The 18651-nt window shown below is 37.5% G+C and overlaps 1 long non-coding RNA gene across 1 annotated transcript; it reads right to left on the reverse strand.

Moving 5' to 3' along the window:
- Nucleotides 1–1543: 1543 nt before the first annotated feature.
- Nucleotides 1544–12143, reverse strand: LOC114271919 (uncharacterized). Its single transcript, XR_014334725.1, has 3 exons — nt 11750–12143; nt 10014–10094; nt 1544–1576 (listed from the first exon to the last, which is right to left on the reverse strand). It is a non-coding gene; the product is annotated as an uncharacterized LOC114271919 (long non-coding RNA).
- Nucleotides 12144–18651: the final 6508 nt, after the last annotated feature.

Here is an 18651-nt window from a genome sequence, read left to right on the forward strand (position 1 = left end):
ATGCAGGATCTTTTTGGAGCATGAGGCATGGTTTTTTTGGTTAAACTTTTTGCAAGCCAAGGGCTATATATGTGTTAGGTAAAAAAATCCACCTTTATTGTAACCAAACTAAAGTCTTAGAACTTGTAGCCCTAAGGGCATAATATTTGTATCTAAGTAACTTTTATCTAAGTAATTCGCATGCTATAAATTCATCTTCTAGAGAGTGTTTGGGCTTAGCAGGCCTATTTTTTGACCAATTAGGTGATCTGAACCATTCACTTTTTAGAACTTGTTGAGTAGAAAATTCATGCCAAAATTTAAGATGATTGGATATCAATAGTTATATGTTTGAATCAAATTTGCATTACAAAACAATTAATTGCTATTTTTGAAATTATCACTACAACAAATTTGGGATTCAAAGACGAAACAAATTTGTCCCAAAATGTATATATTTTGTCACTCAAACTAATTGCGACGAAAATTTTTTGTCACCCATTTTGTCGCCAAAGCGTCGTCGCTAAAGGGTCTTAGAGACGAAAAAAAAAATTCGTCATTGAAAATGATAAATTTGTGACGAATTTTTGTCTCCAATACACTCTGTTGAGAACATACTTGTAAGTAATTAGCGACAAAATATTTTGTCATTAAAGGAAGAAATTAAAGACAAAAGTATTTTGTCATAAATATAAGAAATAGAGACGACATAATTGTCACATTTAATATAAACGAAGACGAAATTTTTTTGTCAAAGAAGCTACCAATAGAGACAAAAACAAATTCATCATTAAAAATGATAAATTTGTGACGAAATTTTTTTGTCTCCAATACACTCTGTTGGGAACATACTTGTAAGTAATTAGCGACAAAATATTTTGTCATTAATGAAAGAAATTAGAGACGAAAGTATTTTGTCATAAATATAAGAAATAGAGACGAAATAATTTTGTCATGTTTAATATAAACAAAGACGAAAATTTTTTGTCAAAAAAGCTACCAATAGAGACAAAAACAAATTTATCATTAAAAATGATGAAATAATGTCAAAAAAAAAATCGTCACACATTGAGGGTAATAGTGACAAAATGTGACAATACTTTTCGTCATGACAAATTCATTTAGCGACGAAATAAAAAATTCATGACAAAATTAATCTTTCACCTAAGCCAAGTAAGAGACGAAAAAACCTTCTTTAGGGATGGAAAATTTTGTCACTAATTCCATAATATTTTTTTCCACATTATATACCTATTTTATCAAAATCTGAATTTTAGTTCAACAAATAAAACCCTATTCATGTTGAAACCTGTTGAATATAACAATTTCATCACAACTTAACCTAACCTGTCATCAACACATTTACGAATTAACAAAATAAAAATATTCATTCATCGTTACAAATAATTTCATCATAATACAATAAAATAGTGCAATATCCACAAAATATCCAAAAGTTATAACTTGTACAATTCTACCAAACATCCAACAATAATTAGTGCCACTCCACAAAGTATGTGTATCCTTATCAAACAAAAATGAACATTCAAGTAAATTACATCATTGTTGCATGTCAAAAATGCCATCCCAATCCAATCTGCAAAAAAATAAATTAAAAGCCTTAGTAATTAATTAATTATACAAAATATTAAAAACATTAGTAACTCATCAATTTACAATTAGATCAATTATACACTTTATCCCTCTAACAAACTTTTTTTTCGAGATTATGAGAATAAAAAATTAATTTTAAGGCTAATTCACAAATGGTGCATCCCATTACTGTGCCGTAAGTTTATACAACTTATATTGGTCCCTCCTAAGGTGTTTTTGTTGGTTCCTATAGAAATCTATGGTTGTGTGATTGTCACGCCCCACTTTTTATTACTCAAAGTATTACCAATTTCATTTACTTAATTCCATTTCAGAGATAACATGCGGAAATAAACTCTTATATTCAACTTGTAGAAGTGAATAACATTGCTCTCATTCGTATGCAAGTAAATACAACATGAGAACACTAAATAAATTGCCCTTGGGCTTACATCATTAAAAAGTCAAGAAGAAGGGTATAACCCTTTTACATAAATGGCATTCTGCCAACACAAAAGAGGCCCCGTGGCCAACAAATAAGAAGATCCAAAACCTTGTAGCACATCCTGGCTATCACCTGAAAAAGATTCAACAACGTGGGATGAACATATAGTCCAGTAGAGATCTCAACATGATTCTCAACAATAACAACTTACAGATAGCTATGATCATGAATGTTCAATCTCATACTAGAATAGTAATGTGGCAGTTTATACAAAATATACATAAGTATGAACTTTTCTCGAAAACAGCCATTTCATTCAACGTATAAGCGGTACACCTTCTTTCCTTTTAATTACCCATTTTTCCAAACTTTCATGACTATAACAGTTTTAGAAAAAAAAAACAATTTCACCAAGCCCATTACTCTTCCCCCATTTTCCGTACTTACAACAAAATGACCTTTTTTGAAAACATGTTCACAAATACCCCTTTTTCCTTCACATTTTCCAAAATCTCAAAATGGCATTTTGGTTTGTTTCTAATACATTCATATCAATACATGCATGCCTTAAATAAAAGAGAAATAACAAATCATCAACATGTATATAATCCACAAATGAGGCAGCTCGGCCTTTCAAAACTGTAACCATCGCAACCCATAACATATTCAGATACACTGACGATAACAATTAAAACTCTGCTCTACCGGCTATATGCACAGTAGCTAAGGATATGCCAAAGCGATAAACGAGATAATAACTCATTTTAAACATTTCATACCTCATAATAGATACACATTTTAGTCCTGTATCAATCTCAGACAAAAACACTTCCATACTTCACAAATGATACACATTTTGGTGTTGTATCAATATCAAACAAAAACACTTCTATACTTCACAAATGATACACATTGTAGTGCTGTATCAATGTCAAACAGTTTCCGGTTTAGAGGTCCATCCCCTATCTTCCCCTAAACCGTGGAGTACATCCCCTTTCTCCTCCCACACAACACAATGTATATAAACAATTATCATATACAAATTCCTCAATACAACAAAGCATCACTAACAAGTGTAATACATACACATAAACTATTCAATAATGTTTAACCAACACAAGTGTAACGCATACATCACAATTCAACACAACAATGTCATCCTCCACCGATGACCAAGGACAAAACCTCTAGATGCATGTATTCAGTACACCTAATAAAAGAGACTCAACTCTCAAGCAAACCTTAAACCCAACAACGACACTAGTACGATAGGTAAGGATAAAACCCCCAAATGTGTGTATTCGACACTCATGATACAATAGTTTAATTCTCAAATTTATTTTCCAAGACTCACATAGAGTTAACATTTCATTTACCATTTTCAAGATCAACTTCATAATTTTCTTAAGTCAACATGTTCCATCACTTATTCCAAAAACACTTTTCCCTTTTCACAAAACCAATTACATTCTCTTCATTTTACAAAATCAATTCCATGGATAATAAGCCATAACCCAACTTGATTCAATACGTTCATTTCAAAATAACCCCAATACCATAATTAATCCCTTAACTGTTAAAACCTTCTACACAACTCATATTAACAATAGAAATTTACCAACATTATTCAACCGTAAATCCTTTTTATTTTACCAAATCAAAATCCGTAAATCCTTTTTATTTTACCAAATCAAAATATAATTTAGGGCTTTCTCTTCTTTCAACAATAAGATACTAATTTTACTCTCTAATTAGTCCAAACCACAGTCAGTGATAACAAAACCATTCTCAAACAACCAACCCTAGGTTCCCCTCATGATTTTCAAACAAATCCAACACAGATATGATTTTCATGCAATACAAAACTACCACATGTCTATCTATAGACGGAGTATTGAAAAGGAACAAAGAAATCCCTACCTCAAATGGAGAGACCAAATGGAGAAGATGAAAGTCAAAAACCAAAGTGCTCCAAATCGCCAAACTTTCAGATTAAAAATGAAGCCCTCAACCCACTCTACCTTTCTTACAAAGGACTTAGTATAGACTTACACTAGAGGGAGATGAAAACCTAGTGAGAAGGTGTGTAGGGAGAGAGAGAAGATGGTTCTAGGGTTTTGAAATCAAAAGGGAGATGAACAAGTGATATTGAAAGGTTGTTATTAAAGCCCATTAATTGGAAAATGAAAGGACAAGTTAGAATTAAATGAACACTATCTAGCATTAAATGAACACTAACTAGAATTAAATGAACACTAGTTAGAAATATGAATGGACAAATTTGTCATAAAATCCCACTAATGGAATATGAATGGATCACTAATTGGAATTGAATGAACCATTATGAAAATTTAATAGACACTAGTTGGAATTAAATGGACATCAACCATTGGTTTCCAAACACAACTAACCTATTTTAAACCTACCCAACACGACCAAAGACTCATATACAAAGAGTAAAGGATGGAAACAGGAAAAAGACGATAATACATCCATGGAACCGAGTCTGAAATACAATTAAACAATGAAGGGAAAACCGGGATCGCTATAGTGATAATTTAGCCTTTCAACGGCCTTTTTTGAAGCTTTAAGTATAGAGCAAAAGAAATATTTTTTAGACTAATTCACAATTTATACATCTCGTGCACCTGTACAAATTGGATGTCCTATGCATGTTTCCATTACTTTCTAATTCTTCAAACATATATTCTTTTATAAAATTTATTATATTAAAGTTAATATACTTTACCAAGAAGTATGTCCACTTATGGATGAGTCCCCTCCACTTCCAAAGTGTCCAGTGAATCCTTTGGTCCTCAAAAAGTTGACAAGATCAGCCATTATCTCCCCTTGCTTCTTCCTACCTTCTTCAAGATCTTCTATTTTATTGTTCTACATTTGTATTTGTTCCTTCTGTGTCTCTATTTGCATCTCAAGGCGCTTCACATAATCATTTGTTTCAGCATATATGGTAGTGGTCCTCCTAGTAGAGGATGAAGGTCTCATGCCAAGTCCCTTCACATAGCCAGACCTTGGCTTTAGGACTTTGATTGACAGCTCTTCTGCAGTCAAAGGGGTTGATGTGTTTGTATCATATTTTCCTATCAAATATTAAAAAATTAAATAATTATTAGAAAAGTAGTGTGCACATAATATAAAACATGTCTACATATATGTACATGTATGCATACATGTGCATATCACACCTAATTATTTAAGTCTTAAGTTTGGCTCAGAAGGGTGCAGATTTTAAATGAATCATTGTGAGTGAGAGATGCCAAACTTCTGGCCTAGCTAAAAGTAAAAAGTTATATATCCCAAAAAATGCCCCTAAAAGTAAAAAGTTATATATCCCAAAAAATGCCCAACCTGTGAGACACACACATAGTAAATTAGGTTCGTACATTCTTTTTTGGGGATACTTTTTCTGTTAACAAGTGCTGCTGCTACCTAAAATTGACTGCTAGGGAAAATAACCAAAAGTTATGTAAAGTCTCTATACTAGCATAAGGAGTGCTTCTTATGCCCACACCTAACAAATAATGAATTTGCTACACCTAATCAAAGCGGAGACCATAAATCACATTTCATAATTACTTTGCAAGGCAATGCAAAACATAAACAAAAGTAGCAAATCTGATGTAAAAATTCAAAATTGCAAAATAGTAAACACATTAAAAATAGACAACATAAAATACCTTGATCAAAGTATATCAAATTAGCTTTCACTTAACTCATGACTAGTGTTCTCTAAATCTACAAAATACCTTGATAAAAATTTGCCACAAATTTAGAGAGTTTCCTTTCCCATTACTGATCAACTAGCATAACACCCGTGCTATGCACGGATTATGTTTACAATTATCTATATATATAAATTGTGTTTTTTAAATGTTTTTTTTATTATAAATGTCTTCTTTTTTTCTCTTTTTTATATTATATTAAAGTTTAATATTTTGATAATAATCATATATATTAGACTTTTCAAGGAATTAAATGTCTTCTCTTTTTTATATTATATTAAAGTTTAATATTTTGATAATAATCATATGTGTTGGACTTTTCAAGGAATTTTTTTTTATGCTTATTTTTAATGCATTAAAGTGTTATTATAAGGGTAAGGCTTGGGGGTTGGGAGAAATTTAAAAATTAGCCGTCAAATCATGATTAAATATATATATTTATGTGTATGGCACTACTAAAAAAAACACTTTTTGCAACTGCTACAAGCCGTTGCAAATAATAGAAAAACAGTCGCAAAAGACTTTTTGCGACGACCCATGCGACGGCAAATGAGGGTCGCAAATGCGGGGTAGCAAATACTTTTTGCGACCGCAAACAGCAATCGCAAACTATTTGCGATCGCCTAACCTACTTATAGCGATTGATATTGTCACGCCCTCAAAATAACAACATTAAACCCATCAATATGGACATGCATTGATATATAAAAGTTCCACATTCTTCCATTTATCAGAGTTTCATTACAAAAAGTATTACATGTTAACGACAAAAGCAAATGCCCTAAAGGCTTACAGCTTTCCAAGTTAACACTTGGTTACAACAAAAGAGTACTAACTCATTTACACATTACGCCCTTGGCTTGAATTTACATGTAATACATTAAAAATAAAACGACAAAAGTATGTCCGCCTCTAGCCTCCCAAGCTATGTCCTTGGAGGTGGCATGCTACTTGTACCTGAAAATGATATTCCCATATAGGGTGAGCCACAGCCCAGTAGGAATACACTAAACCAAATATGAACAATGACTAAAAGATTAGCAGTTGATAGATGGCCAACACTGATACTTTCTCTTATCACACTTTAGAGTTTCATGACATGCAAGTCCACGTTACAATTCAATTTCCAGTTCCTTTCAATTCTCATTTTAAAACCATGGCTCAGAACCTGGCCAAACAACTCATATGAGACAATAACTCATATCAAGCACTTCCCATTTCATATTAGATAAGCATACTAGCTATATCACAAACCAACAGATAAGCATACAAGCTATATCATCAATTCCACAGATATGCATATGAGCACTATCACACTTCCAATGACAAGCATATGAGCTCTGTCAATACATCACTAGATAAGCATATGAGCTCTATCTACGGAGTCCATCCCCTATCTCCTCCCAACAACATCCGGTTTAGCGGTCCATCCCCTATCTTCCCCTAAACCGTGGAGTACATCCCCTATCTCCTCCAACACAACACAATGCATATAAACAATAATTATACACATCATCACACAACACATAAATTTAACGTGTTCTTTCAATCATCATACTCAATGACTCATTCCAGTGATTAGTTTCCGTTTGCCTAATCATCATGCATTGTCTACAACAATCAAGACTATCCTCCACCGATAGCCCAAAGCAGTTATTTCTATACAGAAAATAAATGCAACAATGGATATATAATCAACATTTCAACTAGGTGAGCGATAAATAATCCAACTACACCCTTTAACCCCTTCCCTTTCCAATTTCCACATTCTCAAATCAATTCCTCATTTCCAACGAATAATTATACAAATTAATCAACCAATGTAATTAGGGCATTTCCCATAATTAACATTTACAACCCTTAGGTTCCATTTTCATTAATGTTTCATCATTAATTTCACTTTTTCCATGCCAAACATGCATCTAGGCTTTATTTAGTTAGAACCCCAACCTTTGTAAATTTACACAAAAGCCCCAAACTTTCACCAAATTACCAAACCAACCCCAACATCTCAAAATACCAAAATTTAAAGACAAAGCTCATAGAAAGGAGTAGGATATCCCTACCTCAAAGTTTGAGTTCCAATGGAGATGAAGACCAAAACCAAAATGCTTCAAATTCCGAAATTTTCAGATTAAACTGTAGCCCTCGACGATCAACACAACTTTCGTAAAGACCAAAAGTGAGCAAACAACTCCTACTAGATCAAATCTAAGAGAGAAGGGCCGGTTTTAGAGTGAGAAGCTCTGAAAATGGCTTTTTGGAAAAGTAAGAGAGAGAAAAGATCTTGAAAAAGTGATTCAAAAGTCGGATCTCGGATTTATATAAAAGTCGCCCCGCTCGAGCGTCAAACTCCCCGCTCGAGCGTCACTCACAGACTCCCGCTCGAGCGGCCAATCCCCCGCTCGAGCGCCGGATGCACACTCCCAGCACTTTTGCAGACAGGTCTCCCGCTCGAGCGTCCAACTCCTCGCTCGAGCGGCACTCACACAAACCCGCTCGAGCGGCCAATCCCACGCTCGAGCGTCCAACACTGCACAGGAAATACTGGATGGGTGAACTTCCTGCTCGAGCGCCAAAACCCCCGCTCGAGCGGACAGGTCAAAATCTGGGCAACTAGTTTTGGTTTCTAAACTCAACCAACCTGTAACAAACCTGCCCAACACATCCTATAACCCAAATACAAAGTAAGAAAGGATGTACACCAGGTAATAATCAACTACTATCATCCACGGACACATGTCCGGATCACTGTACAACAAGGGTAAACCCGGGATCGCTATAGATATTTTTGCCGTCGCAAAAAAGTTAAAAAAATTCCTACAATGCATTAGCGACCATCTTACCGTCACAAAAAAAAAAAAAAACTACAATCATATATATAGATATATATGTATATATAGCCAAATATTATATACAATAAATCATATAAATAAATTGTTCAACACCGAATCCTAAATGGCATAGAAATAAATTGTTCAACATGGAGAAGGAGAAGTCAATTTTACATGAATACTTATCAAGTTATGACTCTAAGATATATCCAGTGAGAGGTGAGAAAGAAGTTACAACAAATGAGAGCACAGTATATAGTGAAAGCCATTTATATGAATATTAAAATTCTAATAATCAAGTTATGTATGTCCAACATACCATTCTCTCCCTACACTGATAAAGAAAGACTTGCCAATACAAACGAACATGTAAAGTAGAAGAACCTCACAAATTCACCAAAAGGATAATGCTTGGATTATGTCTTGGGCTAGAACACCATCAGATATGAAACCACCTTCCATTGAATGAAGTAGGAAGGCCTCAAGCTTCTCTCTGGAGGCATGAAAATGAATTTTAGAATCCAAAAAACATCAACACATCATCCATAGTAAAGTGATACAATAAGGCAATGCATTCTATAAAATAACAGGAAACACAAGCTAGACAAAGTGCCATGGGCAAAGTTGAACTTGGACATCACAAAATAATGATATGTTATTTTAGCTGATAAAATTGCTAATCAAAGACCATAACAAAGCTTCAATCAGGCATAAGGATAACCAAGGTTGAAAATTCTTCCTTAATTTATTGGTCATCCAATGCCTTTACAATCCCTATCACTTGGTCTTTTCTATTTCTTTATTTTATGACTTGAATCTTATAAAGAAAGTGGCATGCAAGAAACTTTTCTTTAATTGAGGACCAAGGAGCTAATGTTGACTAGACCAAAATTCTTCAAAAAAATTAAGATGACAAAATAGAGTTTTCTAAAAAAGAAAACGAAAAATAGAAAGGGAACTAATTTGAGCAGATAAACAATGCATTATCAGTAAATAGCTTATTGTCATAAGATTCATTAGGATTGACAATGCTAGGCACACTATTTATGTATTGTACTCAGTTATGCTCAGAACTTGAGACTAGCACTAGTTGAAGGGCATACTCTAAAATGTATCAGAGCATCATTAGGGTATAATCAATAAAATGTATGAACTAGTTGAAGACATACTCTAATTCTGTAGGCAAGAACTTGAGACTAGATATCAAGAATTCCAACCTTTGGCCTCTTAACAATCTCCAGCATTTCTAACTATATTTTCTTTACCAAAATCATGTTTCTGACTGATATTGGTCCTACTAATCTTAAACCTTCTAATTTTGAAGAATCTCTCTCTAATGCAATTAAATAATGTAATGCAAATAAAAGAAAGATTTTTTAGTTCAAAGATCTGTATCCAGATCCAGTAGAGAAAATTTACCAGATCCATTGAGTTGCTATCCAAAAATTCAAATGCAGATAAAATTTTACCAAGCTTTCTTTTGGCATCCAATAGTAGATTCTGACGAAGAAGACAAAGAAAACAACATGAACTCAAAATTGCAAATCAAGTTCATATTTGAAGTTCACATTAACTTCGATTATTCAAAATGAAATGATATATAGAAGAGGATGCAAGTTTGTTAGGAAATTCATAATGGCATAATATCAGGAATTTTGCATAATCATTATTTCTTCAAGACAACTCATGATCAGATTTCAAGTAACCTTTTTATACTTTCACTTAAGTGATATGCTTGCCTAAATAGAAATTAGAAGGGAAAATTTATTTGAGTGTGACAGAAGTGATCTTACCTTTTTATGAGAGGGAACTTTTGAGAAGAATTTCATAAGATAAAACAAACATGACAATGCTCAAATAAAAGGAAAATGATAGTCATTCATTTCTTAAAATTAAGAATGAAAAACATTTCAATTTCATTATATACTTTGCTTTGGGTAATCTAAAAAATGGACCAGACACTTTCATTAATTTATCAGAAATTTTGAAAAACCAGCCAACTTGGTTGGATTTTAACCAGGTTTTGGGAATTTTTATCGAGTAAAGGTTGGCATATGTACTTCTGAAATGCTTTACCAAACACTGAAAAGGTTTCAAACCAGTGAAGTTGTGGCCCCTAGAATTGGTTTTTTGCTTTTCTTAAATAGGCTCAATTTAGAGTCTGTGCCTGCCTACAAAGTAATTTTGAACAAAAAAGCTGTAAAAAAGTATTAAGAAAACCAAACAGACATCCAATTCAATGCCATTAAAAAAAATCATTATTACTCAAAAGCAATAACAAAACCCACTTGATATGGACACCAAGCTTACTTTGGTTTGATTTGACAGTGAAACAAAAAACAATTCAACCAAATTGAGACACAAATTAATATCTAAATAACATAAATTAAACCCATCATTTCCCATACAAACACATACAGCTCCTACAACAATTCAACCAAATTGAGACACAAATTCGATATCATACAACACAGGATCAAATTAAAAGAAAATCAAACCTGCTGGTAGAGAGTGTAGAGAAGCAATGCACAGCAATACAGAGCTTGAAATCAGAATTAAACAGAGCAATATAGAAATCAACTACAACTAATGAAGTAGATAACAAACAGCAATACAAAAACAAACACAATGCATCAGAAATTCAAATCAGACTATCAATCATGAAGCCTTTTTAACAAAAAATATAGCAAATTAGAATGTTTGAATCAATTCAGAAAACAAAGTTACATGAGTCACATTGAGCTTCATGCTGACTCAAAACTAAATTCAAAATGCAATGCACCAGAGCTTCATCATAAATCACGAATTTTTACTTAATAAGAAACCACTACTTGATAATGAAATTTATAAACTCAAGTTAATTAAAAGTCCTTACTAACTTTAGTGGATAATTGAAGTTAGGAACCCAAACACCCTCATTTTCGCTTTATTCCCCCTTTTCATGCCTTGTCATCTATTAGAAACCCCTAACACTTTTCAGTTGATAGCTTTGTTCTAATCAGTGAGTAAATTAATCAAACACTTGCAGATTCAAACATCTCCCAACAACACACTATTATACAAAACCCAGTAAAAATCATTCAGTAAAATTGAATTTAGGGCATTACAAAAGAACATAAAACACATTAATAATTAGATAGTATGATAAAACAAACCTTGAAGACGATGAAGATGCAGATGAGTCTTGTGTGGTTGAAGTGACATTGTTGTCTTGGTTAATAGACGAGGAAGATAAAGAAGAAGAGGAAGGAGGCTGACAAAGACCCGACTTATTCTTTGAAATCTTTAAACAATGTAACCCATTTCATCGTATTTCCGAGATGATAACTTTCTCATCCAACAAATGTCCCACCGGAGGCCGATCAAACTCCGGCAGATCCAAATCCTTATAGATTAATAATCTAGAAGGATCTTCGACCTCAATATACGTCTACGAGAGAGTGAGAGGGTTGGGAGATCTGCAAACGCCGGTCTACGAGAGAGAGATTGTGAGCGTCTGCAAGAGCGATAGAAGAGAATGAGAGGACATGAGAGGAGGAGGGTTCCCTAAATGCCGAAGGGGGTACTGCACACGTCAGTGTTGTCGCCACTGCAAGAGAGAGAGAGACCAAGGCAGGGTTAGGGACTTAAGCTTTTGATTTTATTTTTATTTTTTTTGGTGCTTGGCTACCAAAATTTTTATTTTGGGGCTATTTTTTTTTTTTTTGATCATACCTTTTACGACAGTAATTGCGTGTTATGAAAAGTGAAATATTTTAAACAGTTGGTTTTTTTATGCATCGTGTAAAGTGTAATTTTTAACAATTCTGTAACGCCCTCAAAATAATAACAATAAACCCATCTAGTAAGACATACATTTACATATAAACTAACCACATTCTTTCATTCATTAGAGTTCCGTTACATAAGTATTACATGTTAACCTCATAACAAAATGCCCTACGGGCTTACAGCTTTCCAAGTTAACACTTGGTTACAACAAAGAGTTCTAACTCGTTTACACATTAAGCCATTGGCTTGAAATTACACGTAATACATCAAAAGTACAACAACAAAACTATGCCCGCCACTAGCCTCCCAGCTATGTCCTTGGAGGTGGCATGCTTCCTGCACCTGAAAATGATGTTCCCATATAGGGTGAGCCACAGCCCAGTAGAAATACACTAAACCAACCATGGACAATGACTAAAACATTAGCAATTGATAGTTGGTCAACACTGATACAATCACATAAATTACCTATTTATGTCAACGACTTACAAGTCCCAATTACCTTTCATTTTCCCTTTTTCAACAGACAAGCAAGCTAGCTCTATCATTATTTCCACAGATATGTATAAAAACAATATCTCACATTCAGATAAGCATAAAAGCTATATCCACATTCTCAACAGACATGTATATCAACAATATCCACAGATAAGCATACAAGCTGTATCCACACTTCACAAAGATAAGCATATGAGCTCTATCTTCACTTCTCTAGACAAGCATATGAGCTCTGTCTACGGAGTTCATCCCCTATCTCCTCCCAATACCTATCCGGTTTAGAGGTACATCCCCTATCTTCCCCTAAACCGCGGAGTACATCCCCTATCTCCTCCTCTACACATAACGTATATAAACACATTGGTTCTATATACAATCACACAATACATACAATTAATGTATTCAATTAACCGTCAAGTTCCATGACACATTTCATTGATTAGTTTCAGTTTACCTAATCATCATGCATTGTCTACAACAATCACGACTATCCTCCACCGATAGCCCAAAGCAGTTATTTCTAAACAGAAAGTAAACGCACAATGGATATTCAATCAACATTTCATTCCTCATTCTTCTCAATTAATTATTCCAATTAATTAACCAATGTAATTAGGTCAATTCCCATAATTAACATTTCAACCCTTAGGTTCCATTTTCATCAATGATTCAACAATCATCCCATTTTTCTATGCCAAACATGCATCTAGGTTTATTATGAATAAAACCCCAACTTTTGTAAAATTACACAAAAGCCCCAAACTTTTACAAAATTACCAAACCAAGCCCAACATCTCAAAATACCAAAATTTAAAGACAAAACCCATAGAGAGGAGTAGGTTATCCCTACCTTGAAGTTTAAGCCAAAAAGGAGATGAAGGCCCGAAGATCAACTTGCTCCAAATCCCACCTTTTTCAGATTAAAACGAAGCTCTCAACACCCTCTATCTTTTTAACAAAGGCCCTAGGCTAGATTCACACTCTAGGGAGATGAAATCTTAGAGAGAGTGTAAGTTTAGAGTGAGAGAGGCTCGGATTTAGGTTTTGCTCAAAGAAAAGAGGTGAAAAAGTGATGTTTTAGACGCTGCTGTCCGCTGATATAAAACACGCTCGCTCGAGCGAAGGATTGGTCGCTCGAGCGACCAGACACAGAAAACTCTCGCTCGAGCCAAGAAGTTCTCGATCGAGCGAAGAAAAACCCAGACCGCTCGAGCCACGAAAAGCTCGCTCGAGCCAGAAACTACAACTCTCAGGTCCAGAACCGGGGCAACACTACTCTCGCTCGAGCGACAAACTCCTCGCTCGAGCGAAGGACCAAAAATCTGGGCAGCAACACTAGGCTCCCAAGCACAACCAACCTGTAACAAACCTGCCCAACACACCCCATAACCCAATATACAAAGTAAAGAGGATGCAAACTAGAAAATAAACAACTACCAACATTCACGGACACATGTCCGGATCACTGTACAACAAGGGTAAACCCGGGATCGCTATAACCTCCCCCCCTTAAAGAATTTCGCCCCCGAAATTAAGCACAAGTTTTCAAAAACAGGTTTTCCTCCATTTTGAACAATGTTACAATTTAACATTCAACAATTCGACCCATTACCGGTCATCCCATCCCTTTAACAAGAGATATACCACAATATGTAAACAACATATGTATTATTAACATGCATCAACATTATGCACTAACTTTCCAATGTCAACAATATACTAAACACCTATAATGTTACATTCAACTTCCATATGAGGCAAGTTCCAAACATACTTTCAATAACCAAAACATTTTCAATGTTTCACAACTTAAGACATATATAAAAGCTCTTAAGTTCAACAAAATGTAAAATTTAAATACAAAATTACATATCAATAAACAAGTCCGGATATTTCTCTCGGACTTCCAACTCACGTTCCCAAGTGGCTTCCTCCACTCCGTGATGTTTCCACAAGACTTTCACCAAAGGAATGGTCTTGCCACGCAGGACCTGATCCCGCCTATCCAAGACCCGAACCGGTCTCTCCTCATACGAGGCGTCCTCATCTACCTCTAAATCAGTCCAATCCAACACATGTGATGGATCTGGCTCATACTTCCGAAGCATACTCACATGAAACACGTCATGTACTCCGGACAACTGCGGCGGTAAGGCTAACCGATAAGCAACCTCGCCAATCCTCTCAAGGATCTCAAAAGGACCAATAAACCGAGGGGATAACTTCCCACTCTTCCCAAACCTCATCAAGCCTCGCCTAGGTGATATCTTCAGAAAGACATGATCACCTACCTCAAACGCCAAAGGCCTCCTCCTACGGTCGGCATAACTCTTTTGTCGACTCTGGGCTGTAACAAGCCTCCTACGGATAAGCTCAACTTTCTCCGTCGTCTCCCTAACCAACTCCGGACCCAACAAAGGTGCATCACCTACCTCGGCCCAACAAACTGGAGACCTACATGGTCGGCCATACAAGGCCTCAAACGGTGCCATACCGATGCTAGACTGAAAACTGTTGTTGTAGGCAAACTCTACCAAGGGTAAGTGCCTCTCCCACGTCCCACTGAAGTCCAGGACACAACCCCGAAGCATATCCTCGAGGATCTGAATAGTACGCTCGGACTGCCCGTCAGTCTGAGGATGATAAGCCGTACTAAAGGTCAACTTAGTGCCCAAGGCACTCTGCAAACTCTGCCACAACCTAGCAGTAAAACGAGGGTCTCTATCTGAGACAATCGTCACTGGGACCCCGTGCAATCTCACTACGTCCCGAATATACAAATCGGCAAGATGATCTACCGAATCTCTCACGCGCATAGGAATAAAGTGCGCCGACTTAGTCAACCGGTCTACAACCACCCAAATAGCATCACTACCCCGTTGAGTCCTCGGAAGACCTACAATGAAGTCCATAGTGACATGCTCCCACTTCCACTCGGCAATAGGCAAGGGTTGCAACAAACCCGCTGGCCTCTGATGCTCGGCCTTCACTTGCTGGCAAGTAAGACACTTCGATACGAAAACAGCCACATCTCTCTTCATACCCCGCCACCAAAACTGGCGACCCAAATCCTGATACATCTTAGTACCTCCCGGATGCACCGCAAGGCGCGAATGGTGAAACTCTCGGAGTACTTCCTCACGGCAAGCCTCCGGTACAAACAAACGGTCTCGGTATCTCACACTCAGGTCGGGATACACCGTCAAACCCTTCTCAACTTTCCCACTGGAGATCTTCTCTCGGAGGGATTCTACCTCAAGGTCACCTCTCTGTGCCTCTAACACTCTAATCAAAAGTGTAGGCTGCGCAACAACAGAAAACAAAGCCGCAGTCTCAACAGATTCGCCCAGTAGCAAATCAAACTCGCCAAGTGCTCCCAACATCTCCCATTCCCGGATGGCTATACAAGCTACATCACTAATAGATTTCCTACTAAGGGCATCGGCCACAACATTGGCCTTTCCCGGATGATAATGCAACTCAAAATCATAATCCTCGATGAACTCCATCCATCTCCTCTGCCTCAAATTCAAGTCTCTCTGTGTAAACAGATACTTCAAACTCTTATGATCCGAGAATACCTCGAACTTCTCACCATAAAGGTAGTGCCTCCAGATTTTCAAGGCAAAAATCACAGCTGCTAACTCTAGGTCGTGTGTAGGGTAATTCTTCTCGTGTATTTTCAACTGACGTGAGCCATAAGCTACCACTTTCCCCTCTTGCATCAACACACAACCCAAACCCTCTCGTGAGGCATCACAATAAACCGCATAACCCAACCCTCTCTCCGGAATAATCAACACCGGGGCGGTGGTCAATCTAACTTTCAACTCTTGGAACGACTTTTCACAAGTCTCACTCCACTCAAACTTGACTCCCTTCCGAGTCAGTCTAGTCAACGGTGACGCTAACCTGGAGAAATCTTTCACAAACCGACGGTAATACCCAGCCAATCCCAGAAAACTGCGGATCTCAAACACACTCTTAGGCTGTGCCCAATCCTGCACTGCCTCAACCTTGGATGTATCAACAGACACCCCTTCCCCGGATACCACGTGGCCTAAGAATTTGACTTCCCTCAGCCAGAACTCACACTTCCCAAACTTGGCATACAGCCTATGGGCTCTAAGCAATTCAAGCACCACTCTCAAGTGTTCCTCGTGCTCCTCATCAGTAGGCGAATAGATAAGAATGTCGTCCACGAAGACGACCACAAATCGGTCTAAGAACTCCCGGAAAATCCGGTTCATCAAGTCCATAAAGACTGCCGGTGCATTGGTAAGCCCAAATGGCATCACCAGAAACTCATAATGGCCATACCGCGTACGGAATGCCGTCTTAGGAATATCTTCCTCCCTGACCCTCAACTGATGGTAACCCGATCTCAAGTCTATCTTAGAGAAACAACGGGAACCCTTCAACTGGTCAAACAAATCATCTATACGGGGCATAGGATACTTATTCTTAACCGTAGCCCGATTCAACTTTCGATAGTCAATACACAGTCTCAAGGCACCATCTTTCTTTTTAACAAAGAGGGCCGGTGCTCCCCACGGCGAAACACTAGGGCGAACAAAACCCTTATCTAGCAATTCCTGGAGCTGAACTTTCAACTCAACCAACTCTGCTGGAGCAAAACGGTAAGGTGCCATAGAAATCGGCGCCGTACCAGGCACTAAATCAATAGAGAACTCTATCTCTCGGTGAGGTGGCAAACTAACAAGATCTTCGGGAAAGACATCCGAATACTCACAAACCACCCTTGGCAACACACTCTGAGTCCCAACACACTCGCTACTCTCAAAGCTAGCAAGTAAACCACTAAGCTCACTTCGCCCTCGCGAATCATACCTCGGTGGCAAAACACTACCAACCCGGTCTCCCAAGAAATGGAACCACTCCCCGCTCAAGGTACATAACGTGACCCTCTGGCGGTAGCAATCAATAACAGCCCGGTATGACGATAACCAGTCCATACCCAAAATAACATCAAAGCCCTTCATGGGCATGACAACAAACGGAAAAGGAAGCCTATAGTCGGCGACCTCTATATCACATCCTTTAACACCCTGTTTCAGGATCAACTCACCCCCCAAAGGCGATACCACACAAATAGGAGATGCTAACTGTGCTAACTCCAATTCCAAAACAGATGCAAATGCAGCAGATACAAAAGAATGAGATGCACCCGTGTCTATCAACACACTAGCAACTGAGTTGCAAAACAGAAAAGTACCTCTCACCACTGATGGAGCCGGTACTAAATCCTGCGCGGTAACAGCATACACGCGCCCCGTAGGCCCCTGGTCTACCTGCTCACCTCTCGGAGCAAAAGACTGCTGCACAGACTGGGATGACGAAGCTCCCGGATTGGCCCTCGAGGCCTGCACAGACTGAGCTGGCTGAAAACCCTGCGTCTGCCTAGAGCCAGACGCTCCCGAAGTGGCACTCAACTGTGGGCAAAACCTCTTCATGTGCCCAGGCTGTCCACACTGATAACAAGTCAAGAGCTGCCCCCTGCCCAAACTCTGACTCTGCGGTCTAGCTGATGAAGAAGCAGCTTTCTGACCCCCACCCTTCTGCGGGCAAACTGAAACCTTGTGACCCAGCTGGCCACACTTGTAACAAGTGAATTCCCCCTGACCACCTCTCCCAGAGCCTGCACTCGGGACTGGGAAGGTCGATCTAGCAACACCACCCTGCGACTGCTGAGGGTTAGAACCCCTCTGCCTCCTGCCATCACTCTGACTCTCTTGGCTCCTCTTGGAGCCTCTCTGCCCCTCATCCT

This window comes from Camellia sinensis, chromosome 7 (assembly GCF_055761805.1).
Source record: "Camellia sinensis isolate YWXY chromosome 7, ASM5576180v1, whole genome shotgun sequence".
Classification (NCBI taxonomy): domain Eukaryota; kingdom Viridiplantae; phylum Streptophyta; class Magnoliopsida; order Ericales; family Theaceae; genus Camellia; species Camellia sinensis.